The following is an 18,287-nucleotide window of genomic DNA, read 5'->3' on the forward strand; positions in this document are numbered from 1 at the left end:
AAGAGAATCCGGAAGGTCTAACCTTGTCTGTGGTATTCTGAGTAGGATTCAATGATTGAATGACTGTGACGTGCTTCAAACTCCTGAGGGCGGGGCGTTAGTGACAGACGCCAAAAGAATCACTGGATTCTATTCCGGTCTGATTGAGAACCGACAGATGGATAGCCATGCTGTGACAGAGCATCGGAACGTATTTCCAATGAGAGGATGGGAGGTAGCCACTGACAACGGTGAAACCCTACATAAGCTTGCCATGGAAAGGAGTAAGAAGGATTGGATGAAGACATTAGGAAAGCAGAGAGACGGAAGGGAAGGCACCTTCATACGCTTATCTGAAGTTCCTACCAATGATATACATAAGTATCTCTATCTTTATCTTTGTGTTTTATGCGTTTATCACTATACCCATTTGAGTCTGCCTGACTAAGATTTACAAGCTGACCATAGCTTGCTTCATACCAACAATCTCCGTGGGATCGACCCTTACTCGCGTAAGGTTTATTACTTGGACGACCCAGTGCACTTGCTGGTTAGTTGTGCGAAATTGTGTAATGCCATGGTATTGAGCACCAAGTCTTTGGAGCCATTACTAGGGATTATGAGAGTTGTGAAAAGTATTGATCACAATTTCGTGCACCAAAGCCTTGCTGAGGTTTCTGTTGATCCTTCCATGGGAGGTTGGCATGATTCCTCCATGAGAAGTTTTAGGTGTTTCCATAGGGTTCTCCCAAGTAATTCACCTCTTCTATAATGGGTTGATTTGGATCATAGGCATCTCCATCATAAGAAGTATCTTGAGTGCTACTAGTTGCAGCTTGCACTCCAGTCAGGTGTTGAGAGATCATATTGACTTTCTGAGTCAATATCTTATTCTGAGCCAATATGGCATTCAAAGTGTCAACTTCCAGGACACCTTTCTTTTCAGCTACCCCATTTTTCACAGGGTTCCTCTTAGAAGTGTGCATGAATTAGTTATTTGCAACCATTTCAATGAGTTCCTATGCCTCTTTAAGTGGAGTGATCCACCAGCAGAATTATCCAAGGACATCTTGGATATCTCAGATAGACCATTATAGAAGATTTTGAGGATAGACCATTCTGAGAGCATGTCAGGAGGACACCTTCTGATTAGTTTCTTGTATCTTTCTCAAGCTTCATAGAGGGATTCACCCTCTTTTTGTCTGAGGGTTTGAACTTCTAACCTGAGCTTGCTCAATTTTTGAGGTGGAAAAAACTTGGCCAAGAAAGCTTTGACCAACTTTTTCCAAGAGTCTAGGCTTTCCTTAGGTTGAGAATCCAATCATATCCTAGCTCTGTCTATAACAACAAAAGGGAAAGCATAAGTCTGTAGACCTTAGGATCCACTCTATTAGTCTTAATAGTATCACAGATTTACAAGAATCCAGATAAGAACTGATGTGGATCTTCCAATAGAAGTCCATGAAATTTGCAATTCTGTTGCAAGAGAGAGACTAACTGAGGCTTTAGCTCTATGAAGCACAGACACGGACACAGACACGACACACGACACGACACACGACACAGTGACATGCAAATTCTAAAAAGTTGTCGGACACGGGGACATGCATATATTAATAATATAATATATTTAAATAGAAATATGTCTTAATAGAGATATTTTCAAAAATAGCCATATGATATGTATTTCTTCTTAAAGTGTATAGGTATTCAAACGATAAAATCCTAAACTCCTATGTCTTAATAGAAATAGTAAGAATTTTGTACATCACATGTACATAAAAAAAAGTTATCTAAAGTCATTATTTCTCCATCATATATGGTTGATAACTTCATCATTAGAAAAAATCACTCTTTCCAACTCCGGTTCATCAAGAGAAAGGTGAGCAACTTCAAGAACACCATTTTCTTCATCAATTGGTGAAAAAGCATCTCCAACAATACCCCACATCATAGTTTCTCCTTTATTGTATTGTGGAGTTTTTCTTGAAAGAAGACGAAGATTAGTGTGGACAAATACTAAATTTTCTGCATGTTTAGGCTTCAACTTGTTTCTTTGTAGGGAATTGATAAATGAATATGTGCTCCAATTCCTTTCACAACAAGAAGATGAAGTCCGTGCTCAAAGTTATTTGCTCTAATGGAAGGTATGAAGATACTTCTTCCATAGAGGTCAAAAGTTGGTGCAATGAAGTCACCAAGAACCTTTCTTGCATCTCCTCCATTGTTCTGTTCGGCTACCATGTTTATGTTTTCAGCTTCTTGTTCGAATAGCTCTGTGAGATCTCTTCTAGAATGTTGTTCTTTAACTTGTTGCAAACTCTTCTTTAAGGTCCTCTCAGGTTCAGGATCAGGATTAAAAAGAGTTTCTTTATCTTTGTTCTTGCTCATAAACAAGAAAAAGAAAACAAGAAAGAAGAAGAATGGGAGCTCTATGTTAAAGAATAGAGGACTCCTTGTGAGATGTGAAGAAGAAAGAAGAATAAAGATGGAGCGAAGAGAAGAAGAAATTCTAAAATTGTTAGATCTAAAACACCAAGTTTTTGAAAATTCAAAAAGAAAAACACCAAAAGACACCAAACTTAAAAATTTTAAGATCAAAACAAGAAAAGAAACAAGAACAACTTGAATACCAAGAAAGAACGCTAAGAACTTTCCAAAAATTTTAAAGAAAAGATAAACACACAAGGGACACCAAACTTAAGAATTGACGCTAGACTCAAACAAAAGACACTCTTTTTGAAATTTTTTTTTGAAAAGAAAGCAAGAAAATTCGAAACTTTAACACGAACAAGAACAAAGACTCAAACAAAAAAATAAAGATAAAAAAGAAAAGCAAATATTTTTGAACAAATTTTGATTTTTTGAAAAAGAAAATAAAAGACTCAAACAAAATTAAAAAGTACCTAATCTAAGCAACAAGATAATCCAGTAGTTTGTCAAATTCGAACAATCCCCGATAATGGCGCCAAAAAACTTGGTGCACAAAACTGGCTCCACAAAATTGGCACAGATAGACCGGCAAGTATACCGGGTCGTCTAAGTAATATCTGAGGTGAGTCAGGGTCGATCCCACAGAGATTGTTGGTTTGAGCAAGCAGTGGATACCTTGCAGATCTTAGTTAGGCAGATAGAAATTATAGTTTGTCATGAAAAGCATGTAAAATAGATAAATAGAATGTTACTAGGTAAATAGGAATTCAGTGATGATAAAATGGTTGAGGCTTCGGAGATGTTTTGTCTTTCTGGATTAACTCTTCTTACTGTCTTCTTCAATAACCTTCTGATTCCTTCAATGGCAGCCGTAAGTGATTAACTCATGTCCTCTCATTAAGTTAACCTCCTCTACTGCAGCAATCCACCATGTTGAGATGACTCATGTCCTCTCATCAAGCCACCTCTAGGTTTCTCACTATAGCAGAAGATGAAGCTCTAAGCAGTCCACTCCCCGTGATGATCCTACACAAGGTATCACAAACAAGGCAGATCTTTCGAATAAGAAAGTGCTGCTTCTCTGAATCTAGCCTTAACGCCACAGAAACTTCACGAACCCATAGTCAATGGGATTATGTCACATATCCAAAGTTTCTCAGATGCTCTATTGGAATCCGCAATGCAATCTCTAGATTTAGTTCAACCCTATTTGGGTCAGGAATCAGATGGAACCCATGCAGAACAAGGGTGATTGTCACGAGTCACCCTCAATTCATTAGATGAAGAACGAGGTTGCATAAGAGAATAGAATCAGACATATTGAATGACAAGAGTAATATTATTGATCCATGAAACTCAGCAGAGCTCCTAACCTTAACCATAGGAGGTTAGTGACTCATACTGTACATAATAATGTTCGAAAATAATGAGGGAGGGAGAAGATCCTAAACATGGGTGATCTTCTCCTATATATACTAATCTAATAACTAAGGATTACAGAAATATAATAGACTAGTCTTAGGAGTGCGAAAATCCACTTATGGGATCCACTTGGTGAGTGTTTGGGCTGAGCTTGAGTGTTTTCTATGAGCTAGTACCTCAACGCCGGCTAGGGACTCTGGTGCACGAAATTACAATAACACTTTTGTAATCCCGCACAACTAACCAGCAAGTGCACTGGGTCGTCCAAGTAATACCTTGCGTGAGCAAGGGTCGATCCCACGGAGATTGTCGGCTTGAAGCAAGCTATGGTTATCTTGTAAATCTTAGTCAGGATATCAGAAATTATCAGGATTGTTTGTGAAAAGCGAAAGAACATGAAATGGTTACTTGTTTTGCAGTAATGGAGAATAGGTTGAGGTTTGGAGATGCTCTATCTTCTGAATCTCTGCTTTCCTACTGTCTTCTTCTTCAGTCACGCAAGTCTCCTTCCATGGCAAGCTGTGTGTAGGGTTTCACCATTGTCAGTGGCTACCTCCCATCCTCTCATTGGAACGATTCCTAATGCCCTGTCACGGCACGGCATTCCATCTGTCGGTTCTCAATCAGACCGGAGTAGAATCCAGTGATTCTTTTGGCGTCTGTCACTAACGCCCCGCCTTCAGGAGATTGAAGCACGTCACAGTCATTCAGTCATTGAATCCTACTCAGAATACCACAGACAAGGTTTAGACCTTCCGGATTCTCTTGAATGCCGCCATCAGTCTAGCTTATACCACGAAGATTCTGATTAAAGAATCCAAGAGATAAATACTTAATCTAAGGTAGAACGGAGGTGGTTGTCAGTCACACGTTCATGGTTGAGAATGATGATGATTGTCACGGATCATCACATTCATCCGGATTAAGAACAAGTATTATCTTAGAATGGAAGCAAGCATGATTGAATGAGAAACAGTAGTAATTGCATTAATCTATCAAGACACAGCAGAGCTCCTCACCCCCAACCATGGGGTTTAGAGACTCATGCTGTGGAAGAAAACGTGTACAATGTCATAAGGTCATCAAAAGGTCGCATAAGGTACTGATACAATGTCAAAAGATCCTATAAATAGTAAACTAATGTCCTAAGGTTTACAGAAATGAGTAAATGACAGGAAAATCCACTTCTGGGCCCACTTGGTGTGTGCTTGGGCTGAGCAATGAAGGAATTTCGTGTAGAGACCTTTTCTGGAGTTAAACGCCAGTTCTCATGCCAGTTTGGGCGTTTAACTCCAAATTTCATGCCAGTTCCGGCGTTTAACGCTGGAATTTCTGTAGGTGACTTTGAGCGCCGGTTTGGGCCATCAAATCTTGGGCAAAGTATGGACTATCATATATTGCTGGAAAGCCCAGGATGTCTACTTTCCAATGCCATTGAGAGCGTGCCAATTGGGCTTCTGTAGCTCCAGAAAATCCACTTCGAGTGCAGGGAGGTCAGAATCCAACAGCATCTGCAGTCCTTTTCAGTCTCTGGATCAGATTTTTGCTCAGAACCTTCAATTTCAGTCAAAAAATACTTGAAATCACAGAAAAACACACAAACTCATAGTAAAGTCCAGAAAAGTGAATTTTAACTAAAAACTAATAAAAATATATTAAAAACTAACTAGATTATACTAAAAACATACTAAAAACAATGCCAAAAAGCATACAATTTATCCGCTCATCACAACACCAAACTTAAATTGTTGCTTGTCCCCAAGCAACTGAAAATCAGAATAGGATAAAAAGAAGAGAATATACTATAGACTCCAAAATATCAAAGAAACATAGTTCCAATTAGATGAGCGGGACTAGTGGCTTTTTGCCTCCGAACAGTTTTGGCATCTCACTCTATCCCTTGAAGTTCAGAATGATTGGCATCTATGAGAACTCAGAACTCAGATAGTGTTATTGATTCTCCTAGTTAAGAATGATGATTCTCGAACATAGCTAGTGTATGAGTCTTGGCTGTGGCCCAAAGCACTTTGTCTTCCAGTATTACCACCGGATACACACATGCCACAGACACATAATTGGGTGAACCTTTTTAGATTGTGACTCAGCTTTGCTAAAGTCCCCAATTAGAGGTGTCCAGGGTTCTTAAGCACACTCTTATTGCCTTGGATCACAACTTTATTTCTTTCTTTTTCTTTTTCTTTTTCTCTCTTTTTTTCTCTTTTTTTCGAATTTTTTTTTTGTATCCACTGCTTTTTCTTGCTTCAAGAATCAGTCTAATGATTTTTTAGATCCTCAATAACAGTTCTCTTTTTCCTCATTCTTTCAAGAGCCAACACTTTTTAACATTCTCAAAACAACAATTTCAAGAGACATATGCACTGTTCAAGCATTCATTCAGAAAACAAAAAGTATTGTCACCACATCAAACTAATTCAACTAGTTTCAGAGATAAATTTTGAAATCCTGTACTTCTTGTTCTTTTGTGATTAAAGCATTTTTCATTTAAGAGAGGTGATGGATTCATAGGACATTCATAGCTTTAAGGCATAAATTTTAATTTTATTAATTATGAATTAAGAACAAGACTCAGAAAATAGATATAAAATGAGACTAGAAAAACGAAAAATAAAAACAAAATAGAATAAAAAAAACGAAAAACAGAGGCTCCTAATGATAGAGGTTTCACAGAGTTAGGACTCAACAACCTTGATTTTGAGAAGTGGATGCTCCCTCAGCTTGGGAGGAGAGCTTTTGGCGTTTCAATTCTTGGATTTCACGCCCCTGCTTCTCTTGTTCCTTCAGCAATTTGCAGATCATGCAGTTTTGATTCTGCTGTTCTTCCTTCAGTTGCTCCATAGTCTCTTGCAGCTTGTTAATAGATGCTTCTAGGCTGGACCAGTAGTCAATTCTTGGGAATTCAGGGAGGAATTCCTGCGCCCTCCTCTTGATGGAGTTGTCTTGCACTTGTCCTTCCATTGACTTCTTGGTGATTGGGTGTTCAATGGGTATGGTAAGCGGTTCCAGTCATTCTTTGCTTATCTGTTAGCCACAGATTTGAGTAGAATTCCTGGACCATGTTCCTTCCAACCTTTGTCTCAGGATTGGTCAGAACTTCCCAACCTCTGTTTCGAATTTGCTCTTGGATCTCCGGATATTCATCTTCTTTCAGATCAAATTTAACTTCCGGGATCACTGACCTCAGACCCATTATTTTGTGATAATGGTCTTCATGTTCTTTGGTTAAGAACTTCTCTTCATTCCAAAGATTCTTTGGATTAGTCTCTTTCTTTCCTCTTGAGTTGGTTTGTTTTCCCTTGGGAGCCATGATCTTGATAGATCTTAGCTTAGTGATCACGGAAAAGCACACCAAACTTAGAGGTTTTGCTTGTCCTCAAGCAAAAAGAAAAGAAAGAAGAGAAGAGAGAGAGAGAGAGGGAGAGGAAATTCGAATGGTGTGAGGAAGGAGGGGTGAGGAACGTTCATTTATAGAGTGGGGGGAGGAGAATTTCGAAAACAAAAGAGAGATTTGAAAGGAAATTTGAAAAGATATAAAAAAAAATTTGAGAAAAGGGTGAGTTTTTGAAGAAGATTTGAGATTATTTTGAAATAGATTTGAAGAATGGTTTTGATTTGTGAAGATTTGAAAGTGAATGATGAAAGGTTGAGGTGCATTTATGTAGAGGATTATGGGTAAAAAGAGGAAAGTTTGAAAAAATTTGAGTTGAAAACAAAAATGTGGTCCCCCCACCTTTCTGGCGTTAAACGCCCAGAATGGCACCCATTCTGGCGTTTAACGCCCACTTGGCACCCTTTTTGGGCGTTTAACGCCCAGCCAGGTACCCTGGCTGGCGTTAAACGCCAGAAAACCTTCCTCACTGGGCGTTTTTCTGAACGCCCAGTGATGCTGCACACCTGGCGTTAAACGCCCAGAATGGTGCCCATTCTGGCGTTTAACGCCCACAATGGCACCATTCCTGGCGTTAAACGCCCAGAATGGTACCTGTTCCGAGGGTTACCTGAAACGTGTAGCTCGGTCGTCTGGCAAGACCCGAGGTAGGGGTTCCGTTACCCGAGCTTGGTGTGCTGAGCGGCTGGGGGTTGTACCTGCAATGACACTCCGATGCTTAAGTTAGCATGGGTCCAAGCAGATATTGAGTAGAATTAGAGTATGAGTTATACCTGGGTGCTCCAGTGTATTTATAGTGGTTGGTCGTGATCTTCCCTGGATAAGATATTCTTATCTTATCTTATCTTTGGGAGTCTTATCTCTATCTTTTGTGGAACCGCCTTTCCTAGGCCTTTTTCGGCCTTTAGGTTTTGGGCTTCGTTCCTTTTGATGGGCCTTCTTCTTTATTTGTCCGAGGTCCGACCTTAGGCGTGGGCCTTTGGGACGAGGTCGGACCTTCTGCGAACTTCCCGAGTTTGGAGAGCTCGGTCAGGGTATGAACAGTGCCCCTGTCCGAGTTCGTCCTTTTGAGAGGTCGAGCTCGGGCATAGTCGTCTTTTCAAAATTTTGAAAATGGCCGTTTCAGCATTTATTGCTTTTTACCGTTTCTCCTCAATTTCCGTTCGGGCTCTGTGAAGGCATTATTTATTTGCCCCTTTCCTCATTTTCTTTGTTTATTCTGTTCCCTTTCCCTTTTTCTGGGTTTTTCGCCACCTCTCTTTCGAGCATCTTCCTTCTTTCTCTCTGTTCTTCTTCTCCGATTCTTTCTGTGCGTTGTTTTTCGGGGTTTCCTCTGCGCCGCTGTTTTCGTTCTTCTTGCATCGGAGCTCGTCGTTTTCTTCCTTTCTTCCAGGTTTGTTTCTCGTCTTTATTTTCGCTGTGCACATATGCTTTTGTTTCTTTTTCTTCTATGCTGGGGTTGCCCCGAAAAGAGGCGCCGCCATTGTTTTGTTTGTTTGTATGTGGGGGGGCTCTTTTCTCTTGGTACTGCATTTTTTCTTCTAAAAGAACTTTTGTTTTCTTGCTTCTGCTGAATGGGTTTTTTGCTGTCTGCCTATTATGTGATTTTTGGCTTGCTGTTGTATTCTTCTTTGTAGGCAAGATTTTTTATGTCTCGAAAGGTGTTTCAAGCAATGTCGACCAAGATTCCGAGTGGTCTTGGTTGGGTAGATCCTGTTCCTCTAAGGGTCCCTTCTGTTGTAGATTCTGAGTATCTAGTTAGGTTCCGTAGGGAGTGTAGTATTTGTGAGAACAGGGAGTCTGAGCGGGATTATGAGCTAGTAGCCCCGGAGTCCGAGGAGAGAGTGTGCTTCCCGCCTTTAGAAAGTTCCGAGAAGCTATTCTTTTATGCTTACGATTGTTTTTTCTCTAAGCTGGGTGTACGACTTCCTTTTACCGACTTGGAGTCCGAGGTCCTTTGGTCTTGTAACCTTGCCCCTACGCAACTCCATCCAAATTCTTGGGCGTTTTTAAAGCTGTTTCAACTTTTGTGTCAGTTTTTGGGCGTCTCCCCTTCTGTTTCTCTTTTTTCCTATCTGTTCGTGTTGACGAAGCCGGGGTCGGGTGCTGGGAAGGTGTCCTGGGTCTCTTTTAGGGCTAACCTGGGAAAGAAGTTTTGTACCTTGTATGATGAGTCGTTTCATGATTTCAAGAACTACTATTTCAAGGTCCGGGCTGCTGGAGATGTCCGACCTTTCTTTCTAGATGAGAGTGGGGAGCCTTCTTTTCCTCTTTGTTGGCAGGAGAATGTAGTGTCGGTTAAGTATACTTTTGAGAGTCTAGATGAGGTGGAGCAGGCTTTTGTGGGTGTGTTGAGCAGTTTATGGGGTCGGGCACCTCACTTGGATACGAAGAAAATGTTGGGAGATCCAAGCCTTCTCCGTTCCGAGTTAGGTAGTTCCCGACCTCTTTGAGATTTCATCTTAGTATTTTGGCTTCGTTTTGGAGGTTTTTCTGTTGTGATAATCCCTTTCTTTTGTTTCTGCAGAGATGTCTTCTCAGGCTGATTCCATGAAGTTCCTTCGTCGGTCGAAGAAGTCTGCGGCTGCTCGGAATATCGAGGCTGAGGCTTCTGCCCGATCTTCTCCGCAGAAGACTACCGTGGGTGTTCAGACTCGGTCGAAGACCATTCCGACTCCTCAGTTCCGAGCTATAACTCAAGATCCTCCGACCTCCGGACCCGGTCACCTTTCCCCGTCTTCGACCTCGGGTCCTCCCCCCAAGAAACAGAAGACCTCTCAAGAGCTTGCCGGTTTCAATGATAAGGATTTTGACACTCTTGGTTGGATTGAGCAGCATATTCTCCCCCAGACCTTTATTTCTACTGATGATGCGTCTATGGAGCATCACTTTCAGTATATGGCGCGGAGCTGTGTTCGGATGGCTAGTCTTCATGCCGCTATTGCTCGGGAGTTCAAGAAAGCTCCCCTTGGGGCGACCAGCTCCCGACTTGAGAAGGCACGGTCCGAGCTTGATAAGATTAGTCAACTGAAGGCTGCCAGGATTACTGAGCTGGAGGCCTCTTTAGAGGAAGAGAAAACTAGGGCCACCGCGGCTGTGGCGGCGGCGAAGACATCTGAGGAGATGGCGAGGGTGGCGACGGAGAACTATACTAAGCTGTATGCCGAGCTTGTGGAGACGAAGGAGAAGTTGCAGTCTGCTCGGGATGATTTTTACGAGCTGGAAGATAATGTGGCCAAGGGTATGGATGCTATGTTTGTGAATTTGAGGGATCAGGTCCGGGTTCTTGCTCCCGACCTGGATCTGAGCTTATTCAGTACGGAAAACATTGTTGTGGAGGGAAAGATTGTTCCTGCTCCTGCCGAGGATGAGGTTCCGGTGTCCGACCACAAGGCTCCGGTGTCCGACCCCGAGGTTCCGGTTGTGAACCCGACTTCACCTTTGGCTGAGGATAGATCTGGTGTGGAGGTTTCAAGCCGGGATGATGGTGCTGTCGATGCAGTCCCGATTTCGATGTTCCCTCCGCAGCCTTCTGTTGATGCGGAGACCGGAAAGGACCTTGATCCTCTGTGATCTTTTTAGTGGTTTGCCCGGCCTGTGGGCTTTTTGTTGGATGGCTTTTGTGAACACCTTTGGACACCTTTTGCTTTTATTTAGCCACTTGTGGTGACTTTATTATGCGGTGTTTTGTGTTTTGACCTTTGGTTTCTGCCTTCGTGCTTTTTAGTTGTTTTTCGGATAACAACTTTTTAGCTAGCGTTTTGACTTTATGTTTCCGCTTTCGTGCTTTTTAGTTGTTTTTCGGATAACAACTTTTTAGCTAGCGTTTTGACTTTATGTTTCCGCTTCCGTGCTTTTTAGTTGTTTTTCGGATAACAACTTTTTAGCTAGCGTTTTGACTTTATGTCTCCGCTTTCGTGCTTTTTAGTTGTTTTTCGGATAACAACTTTTTAGCTAGCGTTTTGACTTTATGTCTCCGCTTTCGTGCTTTTTAGTTGTTTTTCGGATAACAACTTTTTAGCTAGCGTTTTGAAACTTCTTTCGATTTCGTTCTTTTCGCTTTGTACTTTTTAGTTGCTTTTTGTAAAGCAACTTTTTAGTAAGCGTTTTTCGAAATCCTGGTTCTTGCCGTTTTAAGGCTTCTTTCTCGGGCCGAGCTTTTTCTCGGACATCGGGTGCTCGAGTACCTCCTTTTTGTTAGGTCCGACTTTGTCGTTGGTCGGTTCTTTTGAGTTATTTCTGTAATCTCTTTTTATTTGGCTTTTTGAGCCATTTTAGAGTTACTTTATAACTCTTCCCTTTGTTGGGTCCGACTTCGTCGTTTGGTCGGCCTTTTTAAGTTATTTTTGTAACCTCTTTTTTATTTGGCTTTTCGAGCCATTTCAGAGTTACTTTATAACTTCTCACATTAATTTGAACCTCGTCGCTTTATCTTTGCCGACCTTGTATGGTCTCTTGGCAAATGATTTTTTGCGTTTTGCCGAGCATAAATTAATGCGCCTTGGTGGGGTACTTTCTAGGATTTGCTTCATCATGAGGAAGAGAAAATAGAGAAATTTGATTAGTATTAAAAAGAAAGAATAAAAGTGTTTACCCTTTAGGTCGGGTATCCTACTTAACCGGGTGTCTCATTAAAAAACCCTTGTAGGGAAAAAGAGTACACCTCGGGTTAAGTTTTTCTAGCTGTAGTACCGTCTTAGATTACAGGCGTGCCAGGTCCTGGGCAGCTCATTGCCTTCTAGGTCGGATATTTTGTAGTAGCCTGTCCCTAAGACTTCTGTTACCTTGTAGGGCCCTTTCCTATTTGCGGCTAGCTTTCCTTCTCCCGACTTTTGTGTTCCGATGTCATTTCGGATTAGAATCAGGTCGTGACTGGAGAAGTTTCGCTTTATTACCTTTTGATTGTATCTGAGGGCCGTTCGCCGTTTTAAGGCTTCTTCTCGGATTCGGGCTCTTTCTCGGACCTCGGGGAGGAGGTCGAGTTCTTCCCTTTGTGCCTGTGGGTTGCCTCTTTCGTTGTAGAAGATGACTCTGGGCGACCCTTCATCTATTTCGATAGGAATCATTGCCTCCATCCCGTAAGCTAGCCGGAATGGGGATTCTCCCGTTGTAGAGTGCGGGGTTGTCCGATATGCCCATAGTACCTGGGGGAGTTCGTCGGCCCACGCCCCTTTGGCCTCTTGGAGTCTTCGCTTTAACCCGGCCAAGATGACTTTATTTGCAGCCTCTGCTTGTCCATTGGCTTGTGGGTGCTCGACCGATGTGAATTGCTGTTTGATTTTTAGTTCGGCCACCAAGTTCTGAAAACTTGTGTCCGTGAACTGTGTTCCATTGTCTGTTGTGATGGAGTAGGGGACTCCGAACCTCGTGACGATGTTTTTGTATAGGAATTTACGGCTTTTCTGAGCCGTAATAGTGGCTAAGGGTTCGGCTTCGATCCACTTTGTGAAATAGTCGACCCCTACTATGAGGTATTTGACTTGCCCCGGTCTTTGTGGAAACGGGCCGAGTAGGTCGAGTCCCCATTTTGCGAAGGGCCATGGCGCAGTGATGCTGATAAGGTCTTCGGGCGGTGCCTTATGAAAATTGGCGTGTTTTTGGCAGGGGGGCATATTTTCACAAACTCTGTCGCGTCTCTTTGTAAGGTCGGCCAGTAGAACCCGGCCCTGACTACTTTCTTGGATAGTGCCCGAGCTCCGAGATGGTTCCCACACATGCTTTCGTGGACTTCTTCGAGGACGCCCTTTGTTTCTGAGGTCGGAACGCACCTAAGGAGGGGGTTTGAGAATCCTCTTCTGTATAATACGTCGTGAATTAGCGTATAATTCTGGGCGTCCTTTGTAAGCCTTTTAGCTTCTTTTCTTTCTATGGGGAGAGTTCCTGACTTCAGGTAGTTGAGTATGGGGGTCATCCATCCTTGCTGTTGGTTGGATATATTTAACGTTTCTTCCTCTCTTAGCACAGAGGGAGATTGTAGGGTTTCTTGGAGAAGACTTCTGTTGTTGCCTCCGGGCTTGGTGCTAGCGAGCTTCGAGAGGGCGTCTGCCCGGGCATTTTGTTCCCGAGGTATGTGCTGGATTTGTATTTCCGGGAAGTGTCGTAATTGTGCCTGTGTTTGGTCCAGGTATTTTTTCATAGTAGGGTCTTTGGCCTGGTAACTTCCATTGACTTGTGATGTGACGACCTGGGAGTCGCTGAAGATCGTGATTCTCTGGGCTCCGACCTCTTCGGCTAGCTTTAGTCCTGCTAGTAGGGCCTCGTATTCGGCTTGGTTGTTTGAAGCCTGGAACTCGAATTTTAAGGATAGCTCTATCCGTGTTCCTTGGTCGCTTTCGAGTATAACACCGGCTCCGCTTCCTGTTTTGTTTGAGGACCCGTCGACATACAGATTCCACGAGAGTGGGGTTCCCGGGGTCTCAGTATATTCTGCGATGAAGTCGGCTAGATGGCATTCCGGGCTTCATAGTGGAGGTCGAACTCGGACAGTTCCACCGCCCATTGTAGGATTCGTCCTGCCATGTCTGTTTTTTGTAGGATGTGTCTCATGGGTTGGTTCGTCCGGACTTTGATGGTGTGGGTTTGAAAGTAGGGACGGAGCCTCCGAGCCGTGAATACTAGGGCGTAGGCGAATTTCTCTATTTTCTGATAGTTTAATTCGGCCCCTTGTAGTGCCTTGCTTACGAAGTATATGGGGTGTTGTCCTTGGTCATTTTCTCGTATTAATGCTGAAGCAACTGCCCAATGTCCGACCGAGAGGTATAATACGAGCTCTTCCCCTTTTAAAGGTCGGGTTAGGATTGGTGGCTGCCCGAGGAATTCCTTGAATTCTTGGAAGGCTTTTTCGCACTCCGGGGTCCATGAGAAGGGTTTCCCTTTCTTTAGGAGTGAGTAGAGAGGTAGTGATTTTATCGCTGATCCTGCCAAGAATCTTGATAGGGCGGCTAGCCTTCCATTTAGTTGTTGTACTTCTTTGACACACGTCGGGCTCTTCATTTTGAGTATCGCTTGGCATTTGTCCGGGTTTGCTTCGATGCCTCTTTGAGTCAGCATGAAGCCTAAGAACTTTCCGGCTTCTGCGGCGAAGGTGCACTTGGTCGGGTTAAGTCTCATGTTGTGTTTCCTGAGGGTGCCGAAGACACTTGTGAGGTCGGGAACCAAGTTTCTGTCTTCTTGTGTCTTTACCAGCATATCGTCGACGTACACTTCTAGCTGTAGCCCGATGTGCTCTGAGAATACTTTGTTCATTAGCCTCTGGTAGGTTGCCCCGGCGTTCTTCAGCCCGAAGGGCATTACTACGTAGCAGTAGTTTGCCCTTGGGGTTATGAACGAGGTCTTTTCTTGGTCGGGTCCGTACATCGGGATTTGATTGTATCCCGAGTATGCATCCATGAAGGAGAGATATCTGTAGCCTGAGGCTGCGTCGACTAAGGCGTCGATGTTTGGTAGTGGATATGGGTCTTTGGGGCAGGCTTTGTTGAGATCCGTGTAATCGACGCACATCCTCCATTTTCCGTTGGGCTTTTTTACCAGGACCACGTTTGCGAGCCATAGGGGATATTTTACTTCCCTAATGAATCCTGCATCTAGCAGTGCTTGTACCTGTTCTTCTATTGCCTGCATGCGCTCGGGTCCGAGCTTCCGGCGTCTCTGTTGGACGGGTCTGGATCCCGGGTATACTGATAGCTTATGGCACATCAGGTCGGGACTTATGCCTGGCATGTCGGAGGCCTTCCAGGCGAAGAGGTCGGAATTCTCCCTTAAGAGGGTTATGAGTTCCTCCTTTAGGCCTGCTTCGAGGTTTGCTCCGATGTTTGTTACTTTTTCAGGTGTGTTCCCGATTTGGATCCTTTCGGTTTCTCCCTCTGGTTGTGGCCGAAGGTCTTCTCGGGTTTGAACTCGCCCGAGTTCTATTGTGTTGACTTCTTTCCCTTTTAGGCTTAGACTTTCGTTGTAGCATCGCCGTGCTAATTTTTGGTCGCCTTTTAGGGTGGCGATTCCCTTTGCGGTAGGGAACTTCATACAGAGGTGTGGGGTTGAGACCACAGCTGCCAGTCTGTTTAGGGTTGGTCGCCCAATGAGGGCATTGTATGCTGAGGTAACGTCGACTATAATGTAGTCGATGCTTAACGTTTTAGATTGCTCGCCTCTTCCGAAGGTAGTGTGTAGCGAGATGTATCCTAAGGGGTGGATCGGGGTGTCCCCTAGCCCAAATAGGTCGGAGGGATAGGCCTTTAGCTCTTTTTCTTCAAGTCCGAGCTTGTCGAAGGCCGCTTTGAACAGGATATCTGCTGAGCTTCCTTGGTCAATCAGGGTTCGATGTAAGTTGGCATTTGCTAGGATAATGGTGATCACCATAGGATCGTCGTGGCCGGGTATTATCCCCTGAGCATCTTCTTGGGTAAATGAGATGGTTGGCAGCTCGGGCAGGGGATTGTCTTCTCGGACATGATAGATCTCTTTGAGGTGTCTTTTTCGCGAGGATCTGGATGTTCCTCCGCCTGCAAAACCTCCGTTTATCATGTGTATGTGCCTTTCAGGGGTTCGCAAGGTCTGTTCGGCCCGATCCTCGTTATCTCCCCTCCTTCTCTTTTTGGTCTCTTCTCCTTTTTCCGCTATGTATCTGTCGAGTTTTCCTTCTCTGGCTAGCTTTTCTATAACATTCTTCAGGTCGTGGCAGTCATTAGTAGAATGACCGTAGAGCTTGTGGTATTCACAGTATTCGGACCGATCTCTCCCCGCTCTCTTGTGTTTTAAAGGTCGGGGCGGTGGGATTTTTTCGGTGTGGCATACTTCTCTGTAGACGTCTACCAGGGAAACTCGGAGGGGAGTGTAGCTATGGTACTTCCGTGGTTTGTCCGAGTTGGACTCTTCTTTCTTTTTCTGTTCTCGATCTCGGTCTCGGAGTGGGTAGGTTGATTCCTTCATAGAAGAGTCTCTTAGCTGGGAGGTTTCCTCCATGTTGATATATTTTTCTGCCCGCTCTTGCACCTCGTATAAGGAGGTCGGGTATCGTTTGGATAGGGATTGGCTAAATGGTCCTTCTTTTAGGCCTTTTGCTAGTCCCATGATGGCTGCTTCAGTGGGCAAGTGTTGTATGTCCAGGCAGGCTTTGTTGAATCGCTCCATGTATTCTCGGAGAGTTTCTTGGTTACCCTGTTTGATCCCGAGTAGACTGGGGGCATGTTTTGCCTTGTCCTTTTGAATAGAGAACCTTGTTAGGAATTTTTTGGTTAGGTCCTCGAAGCTGGAGATTGATCCTGGTGGCATGTTGTCGAACCACTTCATGGCCGACTTGGTGAGAGTGGTGGGGAAGGCTTTGCACCGAATCGCGTCGGAGGCGTCGACCAGGTACATTCTGCTTCGGAAGTTGCTGAGGTGGTGACTTGGGTCGGTGGTGCCGTCGTAGAGATCCATATCAGGTGGTTTGAAGTTTCGCGGTACCTTCTCCTTCATGATCTCTTGCGTGAAGGGATCATGGTTGTTTTCGGGGGTGGTGCCGCGTTCCGTCCGGTCTTTCAACTTGGCCTCTATCTTCCGCAGCTTTTCTTCTAACTCTCTGCGCTTGCGAGCTTCCCTTCTCAAATCTTGTTCAGTTTCTTTCTGCTTCTTTATGTCCTCTTCGAGTTGTTTCAGTCGGTTTTGCTGTGCCCGTACTGCTTCTAGAATTTCTGAGCTCTCTTCTTTTTCGGGATTTTGTGGATTTTTGTTTGGAAGTGATGTCTTTGGGCGATTCTGTTTGTTTCCTCCTGGAGTGCGTGGTGATAGAGGGCTGTCCGGTCGTTCTCCGGTGTCAATTTCCTCTTCTTGTTCTGATGTAGCGTGGTTATTGTTGGGAGGGTCGTCCGCCATGGTAAAGGGATGACTTCCAAGTTCCCCGGCAACGGCGCCAATGTTCCGAGGGTTACCTGAAACGTGTAGCTCGGTCGTCTGGCAAGACCCGAGGTAGGGGTTCCGTTACCCGAGCTTGGTGTGCTGAGCGGCTGGGGGTTGTACCTGCAATGACACTCCGATGCTTAAGTTAGCATGGGTCCAAGCAGATATTGAGTAGAATTAGAGTATGAGTTATACCTGGGTGCTCCAGTGTATTTATAGTGGTTGGTCGTGATCTTCCCTGGATAAGATATTCTTATCTTATCTTATCTTTGGGAGTCTTATCTCTATCTTTTGTGGAACCGCCTTTCCTAGGCCTTTTTCGGCCTTTAGGTTTTGGGCTTCGTTCCTTTTGATGGGCCTTCTTCTTTATTTGTCCGAGGTCCGACCTTAGGCGTGGGCCTTTGGGACGAGGTCGGACCTTCTGCGAACTTCCCGAGTTTGGAGAGCTCGGTCAGGGTATGAACAGTACCCATTCTGGCGTTTAACGCCCAAAATGCACCTTACTGGCGTTTTTTCGCCAGTAAGCTCATTTTCTCTGCTTTTTGAGCTGAATCCTTCTGTAACTCTGTGAATTCCTTCATTTTTGATATTTGCCTTTGTAAGAACAAATCATACAACCTACTAATGACTGGGTTGCCTCCCAGTAAGCGCTTCTTTACTGTCTTTAGCTGGACTTTCACTGAGAATCACTCAAGTCTCAGTTTTGAGCATTCCTGCTCAAAGTTTCCTTCAAGATAATGTTTGATTCTCTGTCCATTAATAATGAACTTCTTATCAGAATCAATATCCTGAAGCTCAACATATCCATATGGTGACACTCCTGTAATCACATACGGACCCCTCCAACGGGATTTGAGTTTTCCTGGAAACAGTTTGAGCCTAGAGTTGAAGAGCAGAACTTTTTGTCCTGGCTCAAAGACTCTGGTTGACAATTTCTTGTCATGCCATTTCTTTGCCTTTTCCTTATAAATTTTTGCATTTTCAAAGGCATTGAGTCTGAACTCCTCTAGCTCATTCAGCTGGAGCAGTCTTTTTTCACCAGCTAACTGTGCATCCATGTTTAAGAATCTGGTTGCCCAGTAAGCTTTATGTTCCAGTTCCACAGGTAAATGACAGGCCTTCCCATATACCAGTTGGTATGGGGAGGTTCCTATAGGAGTCTTGAATGCTGTTC

The sequence above is a fragment of the Arachis stenosperma genome, chromosome 4, assembly GCF_014773155.1.
Source record: "Arachis stenosperma cultivar V10309 chromosome 4, arast.V10309.gnm1.PFL2, whole genome shotgun sequence".
In the NCBI taxonomy this organism is placed as follows: Eukaryota; Viridiplantae; Streptophyta; class Magnoliopsida; order Fabales; family Fabaceae; genus Arachis; species Arachis stenosperma.